This window comes from Malus sylvestris, chromosome 11, assembly GCF_916048215.2.
Source record: "Malus sylvestris chromosome 11, drMalSylv7.2, whole genome shotgun sequence".
Taxonomy (NCBI): domain Eukaryota; kingdom Viridiplantae; phylum Streptophyta; class Magnoliopsida; order Rosales; family Rosaceae; genus Malus; species Malus sylvestris.
The window spans coordinates 7,491,985-7,500,370 of record NC_062270.1 but is presented as its reverse complement, the minus strand read 5'-3'; positions in this window follow the sequence as shown (position 1 = coordinate 7,500,370).

Below are 8,386 nucleotides of genomic sequence, written 5' to 3'. Positions count from 1 at the left end.
AAACCAACATCAACAAGAACACCAAGATTTATACTGGTTCGGCAATGCCTACATCCAGTTTGGAGACGACGGAGTATTCCACTATAATCAATAAGAACATACAATAGTGTTTATCACTCAATTTCCCAAAGACCCAAATAACCCAAGCTCTCACACTTACAATAGGAAGAGAAAACCAAAAATACAAAGCAAGACAATTTGAGAAACTTCTTCTCTATGCCGAATGGCTTCTTGCTATTTTTCTCTCTTCCTTGTTGTCCTCTTGTCTCTACTCCATGCTTATGAGATGCACCTTGCTCTCCTTTTATAGCCAAAGAAAAGCTTCTCAAAGACATCAATGGCCAAAGGCCTAACATCAAGTAAAAAAGAGTTAGGCACAATTGCATGTAATTTTTGTTTCCCACATGTAGCATGCTAACCAACAATTTTGACCACAAAAGTAGCCGAAATCAATTGTTGGTTTTAGACTACTTTGTTTGAGTCAATAATCAACAATCTCCACCTTGGCTCAAACCCTCTAAGTAGAACTCCTAATAGTCGTCTCCCAATCCCCCATGGGGCAATCAACAAATTTTACAAATACCAATCAAGTCTAAGCAGTGCTTAAACTTGTGCAATGAAACTGGCTTTGTTAACATATCCGCAGGATTGTCAGCGGTCCCAATCTTCTGAAGAAGAATATCTCCCTCGTCAATAACCTCACGAACAAAATGGAACCTCACGTCAATGTGTTTCGTATGTGCATGATGAACTTGATTCTTTGCTAAATGAATAGCACTCTGACTGTCGCAATGAACATCCACATGGTCTTGTTGAACCCCTAAGTCATCAAGCAACCCTTGAAGCCAGATGGCTTCCTTTATAGCTTCTGTTACAGCCATGTATTCTGCCTCAGTAGTCGACAAAGCAACTGTAGATTGCAGAATCGACCTCTAACTTACTGGACCTCCAGCAATAGAGAATACAAAACCAGTAGTGGACCTACGCTTGTCCAAATCACCTGCGTAATCAGAATCCACATATCCAACAACACATTTACCAGTAACTTTATCCTGCTGGAATAATAAACCAACATCCACAGTACCCAGAATATACCGTAGAATCCATTTCACAGCTTGCCAATGCCCTTTTCCTGGATTATGCATATATCTACTGACAATGCTAACAGCTTGTGAAATATCAAGCCTAGTACACACCATAGCATACATCAAACTACCAACAACATTTGCATAAGGAATTTGAGCCATGTACTGACTCTCTTCAACAGTTTTAGGAGACATAGAAGCGCTAAGTTTGAAATGAGAGGCAAGAGGTGTACTAACCGGTTTTGAATTTTCATTCATCCTGAAACGTTGTAGTACCTTCTTCAAATACTGCTTCTGACACAGACTAATCTTGCCCTTCGCTCTATCTCTTTCAATTTCCATACCTAGTATCTTCCGAGCTTCTCCCAAGTCATTCATCTCAAATTCATTACTTAGTTGAGTCTTCAACCTTGTAATCTCCACTTTGCTCTTACATGTTATAAGCATATCATCAACATATAAAAGCAGATAAATGAAGGTTCCATCTTGTAGTTTGCGAAAGTATACACAATGGTCATAGTGACTTCTTGTGTACTTCTGCCCGATCATAAATCTATCAAATCGCTTGTACCATTGTCTTGGATACTGCTTCAAGCCATACAATGATTTTTCCAATTTGCAAACCCAATTTTCCTTTCCAGCAACCTTAAAACCTTCTGGTTGAGACATATAAATCTCCTCCTCCAAATCACCATGTGAAAATGCAGTCTTGACATCAAGTTGGGCCAACTCAAGGTCAAACTGCACAACCAAAGCCAACAAAATACGAATAGAAGAATGTTTTACTACAGGAGAAAATACCTCATTGTAGTCAATGCCTTCCTTCTGAGCGTAGCCTTTAGCTACCAATCTGGCTTTGAATCTTACATTGTCTTTTCCCAAAGATTCCATCTTTTTGGCATACACCCATTTACAACCAATTGCTTTCTTCCCCTTTGGTAACTGAACCAGATTCCAAGTCTCATTTTTATGAAGAGATTTCATCTCCTCATCCATAGATTTCTTCCACAACTCGCACTCTAAACTCATGACAGCTTCTTTGTAGGCGGATGAAATATCATCTTCAATAACGGGAAATGCATATGCCACAATATCAGTAAATCGAGCAGGCTTTCGGATTTCCCTTCTCGATCTTCTGGTTGCAATATAGTCTTGTTGCTGTGGAGGCTCTTGGGTAGGTGCCTCCTCTTCATCATCCTCGTCCTCATCATCAGAATTAACTGTAGGACTAGTGGTTGTAACATCAGACCTTACTGGAACAACTGGAGTCTTCAGTAACTCCACCTGCTTTGAGCTACTCATGGTATCGGTCGCTTCAGTTTCACCTTCATGCTTGTTCTGATTAACCATAGCAGCCTCATCAAAAGTCACATCTCTGCTTACAACAAATTTCTTCTCATCTGGACACCAGAGTCGGTATCCCTTCACGCCAGTGCTAAAGCCCATAAATAGAGCTTTCTTTGCTCTTGGATCCAACTTGCTTTCTCTGACATGATAGTAAGCAGGACAACCAAATATGTGTAAAAACTTGTAATCAGTACAAGGTTTACCAGACCATACCTCCATGGGCGTTTTGCCCTCATTCGCAGCAACTGGCAATCGATTAATGAGATGGCTTGCATAAGTGAGTGCCTCAGCCCAAAATGCCTTGCCTAATCCAGCATTAGACAACATACACCGAACTTTCTCAAGCAAAGTACGGTTCATGCGCTCCGCCACCCCATTCTGTTGTGGTGTCTCCCTAACCGTGAAGTGCCTCACAATACCCTCATCTTGACAAACTTTCAAGAAAGGATCAGACTTATATTCACCCCCATTGTCTGATCTGAGAGTCTTGATCTTTCGACCGCTTTGCGTTTCAATCATCTTTTTCCACTTCAGGAATATCTTCAAGACTTCATCTTTACGCTTCATGGTGTACACCCATATTCTTCTAGAGAAGTCATCAACAAAGGAGACAAAATAATGGCTACCTCCCCAAGATGCATTCTTGGAAGGTCCCCAAACATCAGTGTGAACATAATCAAGAATGCCTTTAGTGTGGTGAATAGCAGTGCCAAATTTTACTCTAGTTTGTTTACCCAACACACAATGCTCACAGAATTCCAATTTGCATGCCTTTGCACCTTTCAATAAGCCTTGCTTCACCAATCCTTGCAACGCTTTTTCACCAGCATGCCCAAGACGCATATGCCATAACCTTGTGGTGTCTGTGCTATCTGCGTCAGCAGCTTCGGTGACAGCTGCTCCACCAATAACTGTACTCCCCTGCAAGAAATACAAGTTATTTCGTCTTGTACCTTTCATCACCACCAGTGCCCCGTACACAGCTTTAAGAACTCCACCCTCCATGGTGATCTTGAGACCCTTGGATTCCAATGCACCCAGTGAGATGAGATTTTTCTTCATATCCGGTACATACCGAACATCACTTAATTCTCTGACTGTTCCATCATGCATCTTCAAACAGATTTTGCCTATCCCTTGTGTTTTGCAGGCATTATTATTACCCATCAAAACAACTCCACCATCCAGCTCCTCGAAATTAGAAAACCATTCTCGAATGGGACACATATGATAGGTGCAACCTGAATCCAAAATCCACTCATTGGAGTGACCATCAGCATATGAACTAGCCAAAGCAAACTCGAAATCATCATCTCCAGATTTTGCAATATTTGCTTCAGAACCCGCTTTCTCCTTCTCTTTGTTCTTCAATTTGGGGCAGTCTTTCTTCCAATGACCCTTTTGGCGACAAAAAGCGCATTCATCTTTAGCAGGAAACTTCCCTCGTGACTTTGAACGAGATTTTCCCCGCTTCCCAGATTTTCTTTCCTCTGTTCGACCCCTTGCAACAAATGCCTCGGTTTGTGAATTGTAAGTCTTCAGTTCCTTCTTACGACACTCATGATTCACCAATGCCGCAGACACCTCATCAAGTTTCACCTCGGATTTTCCATACAACAGAGTAGTTGTCAAATGATCATAATCATCAGGCAATGAATTTAACAAACATAGTGCCTTGTCCTCGTCAGGAATTTTCACATCAAGGTTTGCTAAATCAGCAAGTATTTTATTATAATTATTGAGGTGTTCGTGCATAGAGATACCTGGACGATACTGAAATCGGAAGAGTCGCTTCTTCAAGAAGAGACGATTTTCTGCGCTCTTGGTCATATACTTCTCCTCCAATTTCGTCCATAACTCCTTAGCAGAAGTTTCCTTCATATACGGGTATTTCAACTCCTTATCAAGGAACGATCGAATAGCAGCACAAGCATGAAGATTAATTCGCGTCTACTGCCTGTCATCAATATCTTCTGGTTTATCTTCCAGAACCATATCCAACTCTTGTTGATACAACACATCCATAACTTCACATTGCCACATACCAAAATTATTAGAGCCATTGAATTTATCAACCCCTAACCTTGTAGTAGTGGTTGAATTTCTATTGGATGAAGACGATGCTGACCCCTTCTTTACAGATTCATCTTTATCTCCAGCCATCTACTCGGCACTATTCACAAATACGGCACTGTTCACAGGTACTGTAACAGTTCACTGTTCACGGAACTGTAGCGCCAACACTATTCACAGAACTGGGCTCTGGTACCACTTGTTGTGCGGAAGCGGCATTCGACTGTACGTGAATAGTAAAACAGAACAGAAACAAAACCAACATCAACAAGAACACCAAGATTTATACTGGTTCGGCAATGCCTACATCCAGTTTGGAGACGACGGAGTATTCCACTATAATCAATGAGAACATACAATAGTGTTTATCACTCAATTTCCCAAAGACCCAAATAACTCAAGCTCTCACACTTACAATAGGAAGAGAAAACCAAAAATACAAAGCAAGACAATTTGAGAAACTTCTTCTCTATGCCGAATGGCTTCTTGCTATTTTTCTCTCTTCCTTGTTGTCCTCTTGTCTCTACTCCATGCTTATGAGATGCACCTTGCTCTCCTTTTATAGCCAAAGAAAAGCTTCTCAAAGACATCAATGGCCAAAGGCCTAACATCAAGTCAAAAAGAGTTAGGCACAATTGCATGTAATTTTTGTTTCCCACATGTAGCATGCCAACCAACAATTTTGACCACAAAAGTAGCCGAAATCAATTGTTGGTTTTAGACTACTTTGTTTGAGTCAATAATCAACACCCGAGACCTCTTCGGTCCCTTAAGGGTTTGTTTGTTTGCACTCACAGTCTTTCACTAGACTAAGTTTTAGTCCAACCTTGAGTTTGTTCCCTACCCATACTAAGTTTAGTGGGATTAGCAGGGACTCGCCTTGACTGAGTCCCTCACTAACAGGTCTTAGCAAGACCCTCCGATTCGGAGAGGACTACTAAGCCACCTTCTAATCTTGTCATCTCCCTTCTCTTTCGTACCTTCACACATCAACCGCGCAGCTGCAACTTACTCCCTCGTTGCCTTTGCACCTGCGCCCTTGCCCTTCTCCTTCCTTATCGCACCTCCTTGTAGTTGTCCAACATATAAACAATCAATGATGGATCTGTATCGCTGGCGATGGTCTTTGTTTGGTGCTTTCTGCTACATCGTGAAATTGGAGTCCCAACAATTGAAGGAAAAAAAGACGAAGAAGTCTGCCTTGGATTTGGGTGCCCTACCTTTCTGATTTCTAAATTCGTTTTGGTTTTCTAGTCTTTCATGTTGATCTTTGTTGAATTGTAGTTGGGTTAATTTTCATTTGCTGGGCTTGTGAAATCTCGTTCCTGGATTTCACTATTATAATTTACATATTTGTATTATTGAGATTTTATATTATTTTTGAGAAATTATATTAATTTATTTGGATTTAGATTTTAATTAAATTAGTTACGAAGTTTGAAGTTTGGAAGGTAATTATAAAAAATTCATTGACCTTTTGAGATCACAAGTAACGTTTTCGAATAGGTCTCGAAGCCACGAGCGCATAGGCGAAAGCCGTTTGCGAGTCCGAGTTATAATGGTATAGTTACGGACGTTTGAAATTGTGAACTATAGATTGTGGGAATTATGTAATTCTCTCATGTGGGTTAAAGGTTAAGGGAGTTTAATAAAAGAGGGAGGGACCAATTAGAAAGGGGGAGTTTTCTGGAAAAAAAAAAAAAAAAAAAAAAAGGAAGGAGGGGTATGTTTTTTTTTACCCGTTTTGGGGCGTTTTCAACCCAACCTCAAACTTGACCCGCTTGTATCTCCTTCATCCGATCTCCGTTTTGGGTGATCTTGGTGTCCATGGAAAGCTCTTGACAAGCCCTACAACTCTATAGTGTTAGATTTTCCATTTTCATATCCATTTTTCCAGTTCAAGGCAGCAAAATACCGTGGGTTTTCCGACGATTTTGTCATTTTTCCGGCGATTCCAACAACCATTTCCTTCAAGTGAGGTATGAAACTTCATCTACTCTTCATAATCTTCAAGTTGGCATGCTTAGTTTGTGCTTTCGTATTCATTTTAGAGTTGGGTGTGTAGAACCTTAGAAATTCGGTTTTCATCGGTGAATTTAGGCGGTTTCCGGTTAGAATTTGTCGTCGGCCTAGTTGTGAAAAGTGTTTCCCTGGCTGAGCTCTAGCTACCACGTAAATTTGAGCTTATTTAGTTAATGTTGAAAATTTGGGGTTTATAAACCCTCCACCTTGACTAACCCACGTGTGGCAGTGCGTGGGACCGTCCACGAGTGTTGTCTAAGTACCAAATACCTTTTAGTGACCCTGTGAACCTATATCTAGCTTGGTTTCCCGAATTTCAATTGTTTGGTGTGGTGATCAAATTGGACCGCCACTTATTTGTGTGATTGATGACAATCCGATCGTTGGTTCGTTGTACAATTTTGTGAATACTCTAGTTATCAGTTGTTGGACCTTTGAGAACTTACAGATCAAAAATCCGATGTACAGATCTTCCAGATTGAATAACGTTAGGTTGTTGACCTTAATGGACCTACCTTATCGACGATTGATGTTCTAGTCAACGTGTTCTACTATAGGGTGTCGCTTATCTCTAGTTTGTTATTGAGGCTTGATGGAGCTTAGTTGGCTCATCACGATGACGTGTCGTGTCCAGTTGACGTGTCTCGATATATGCATTAGCGGCACCATATTGAGTTATACTTGTTTATTAAATGTACTTTCTAGTGAATTGTTTTCTTTATTTTTTTAGCATCGATCTATGTTTATTAATTGTGAATCGACTGTAGCTTGGAGACGTTTATGAAATGTGGTTAGATAGATATGATTAGTATGATGTATATGATTGTTTTTATGACGATGTGAACCTAAAATCTTATGAGAAGTTTATGTAGAACTTTTATGCTTGTATGATAAGATAGTGGTCATGAGAAGTTGATAGTGCAAGTGATTACGATGTAAATCATAATGGATGAGATAAGGGTACGTGGGTTGTGTGTTGATCTTACTACACCATGTAGTAGTTGTACGTTGATGGTCATGCTTGGTATATTCGCATTGGGGGACCATACGCATTTTAGGAGTGATCATGCTTGGTATATCCGCATTGGGTGATCACTACCTACTTGATTATCTTGACCCTGCTTGGTTAATCCGCATTGGGGAGGGTCACTAGTGGTTCTTCTTAGTTAATTCGCATTGGGGGGGGGCACTTCTTATTTGGTTACTTATATAGGCTTCGGCCGAACTACGTCCCTCTAGCCCTAGTTTTTAATGCACGTATGAATGATGGTTTTTTGGAATCTTTGTTGGTTGAATGGGAAAAGCCGTTGGATGTTGGGTGACTCCTATGGAGTTTTCAATGACTTGATTATGATTCCATAAAGCATGATTCTATACTTGATGTTTATAGATTGTGATCGATGGTATGTTTTTATTGAATATCTCATATTGAATTATTGTCACTCACCCAAGCTCCGCAGCTTATCTAAGTTCCATTTGGCCAGTGCACCATTTCCATGATGTAGGCATTGATTTTACCTATAATAGGTCTGAGTATATTGTGAGAAACCGCTTGATAGTTTGGTTCCGTTTAGTGGTCTAGAACCCGAGGTTGTTGGATTCCGTTGAGTGGTCCAGAATCCTTACTTTCACTAATTCCCATAAGATTAGTCTAGAACCCTAGATTCGAGTGAATGAGAATTACCCACAATGGATCTTGTGAATACAAATTAGAATTACCATGTTATTATTCATAACCCAAGTAGGGAATTATGTAGGGTTCTTTAATTAAATTCGTGAAATGATATGCTATCTCACTGATTGATTAACGTAATTAAATATTAATATTGTGCTTCGTGATTCCTTGTTATGTTACAAGC